At 49.2% G+C, this 1,656-nt stretch overlaps 1 pseudogene; it reads right to left on the minus strand.

The window, feature by feature from the left end:
• Positions 1-249: 249 nt before the first annotated feature.
• On the minus strand, positions 250-425 carry LOC136317904 (U2 spliceosomal RNA; annotated as a pseudogene).
• Between the last annotated feature and the right edge of the window lie 1,231 nt (positions 426-1,656).

A 1,656-nucleotide genomic window follows, 5' to 3' on the forward strand; every position in this document is an offset into this window, starting at 1 on the left:
CTACTTTATGTGTGGTTGGTGGATCAAAAACAGCACATCACCTCAGAGCTTGTTAAAAATGCATAATCTCGGCCCTGGCTGTTAGCTCAGTCGGTGAAGAGTGTCGTCCTAAAACAGCAAGGGTTGGGTTCGATCCCAGATCAGGGCACATAGAGGAGCATGTTCCTGTCTCTCACTCTCCCTGGCTCTATATAAAAAAAAAAGAATCTCAGGCTTGCCCAGATCTCCTAAACCAGAATCTGCAGTTAACCACACGCCCCAGTGATTCATATGCAAATGAAAGCTGGAGAGGTGCTGAGCTAGATAACATCTGATTCCAAAGTTCGGGGCAAAGAATTCTGTGAGTTGGAATGTGGTCACAGATCAGATTAAACTGATAAGAACAGATACTACACTTGATTTTAGCCAAAAGGCGGAGAAGCCATACTGGTCAGATTGTATTCAAGTTTTTAAAAATACCCCCTCCCCCACAACTGTCTCATCACTATGTCAGTACTGTACATAAAAAAAAGCCCTTTGCGTTTTAGTTCAATTTACTTTTAAAGACATTTATCTGGTGTGAGGTCCATTGGCAATGGGGGAGGGTCACGTGAGGAACCAGGCCGGGGAACTTTGGCTGGAACCGCCCACACCCATGTGTGCCAAAAGAAACTTCTCAGGAGCCCTTTGAAAAAGAATGACTGTCAGCCAATGAAATTTCGCTATGTCATATCAACCCAACCACACTACCGGGGCTATAAATTACCCCCAAACAGGGGAGGTGGTGCAACTTCTCTGGCCCCGTCTCATGGACCTCGTCCGGGAAGCACTCTACTAAATAAAGCTTTTGCTATGCCACACTTGGTGACTATGCCCTTATTTCTTCCTTGGTGAGGAAAATACCTTACATTTGGTGCTGAAACCCTGGAGGAGCTTGAAGCCTGCTGGGGCTGCTCCTCTCCCCTTCCCTTCTGAGGAAGAACCAGGACCTCTGACCTCCCACCCACTTTGGCACATGGTGCGGTAAGTCCCCTGCCTCCAGCCTCCCCTCAGTTCTTTCCACCGAGACTCCCTGTCCGTAATCGCAGCTGCATCAGGGACCTCTTATCCATTCCGAGTGTGTTTGTTCCCATGGAGACGTCTCAGACACTCCCACTCTACCTAACCATCTGGTGGCCATAGCTTGAGTTGTGGGATGCCAATTCTCATCTCTGAGCACTCCAAGGGCTGAGGGCAGCCACAGAGGCACAGGAATCCAAACCTGACTCAAAAACACTCCTGGAGTACCTTATCCAGAATCTCTCCCTCCCTAAAGAAGAAGAAACTGATCTTCTTCTTCAATGTGGCTGGGCCACAGAACCCACTGGATAACCAGACCAGGTGGCCTCCTGAAGGGACTTTCGATTTTAACACCCTCACCTATTTAGATATTTCAAGGAACTGGGAAATGGTTGGAGATCCCTTACATTCAGGGCTTCTAGTATTTGCGCTCCTGTCCTAATCTCTGTGCTGCCTGCTCTATGGTGCAGGCCCTTTTTGGCCAGAGAAACCTCACCTAAATCCTCCGCTCCTAATCATTCCTCCTTCACCAACTCCCAACTCTCTCCCCCTCCTGCCTGACACCCAGGGGGGTGCCCTTTTCTCGGGACGCCCTCTTTGGTCCCTCTGCGAACCTCC

Source organism: Saccopteryx bilineata, chromosome X, assembly GCF_036850765.1.
Source record: "Saccopteryx bilineata isolate mSacBil1 chromosome X, mSacBil1_pri_phased_curated, whole genome shotgun sequence".
In the NCBI taxonomy this organism is placed as follows: Eukaryota; Metazoa; Chordata; class Mammalia; order Chiroptera; family Emballonuridae; genus Saccopteryx; species Saccopteryx bilineata.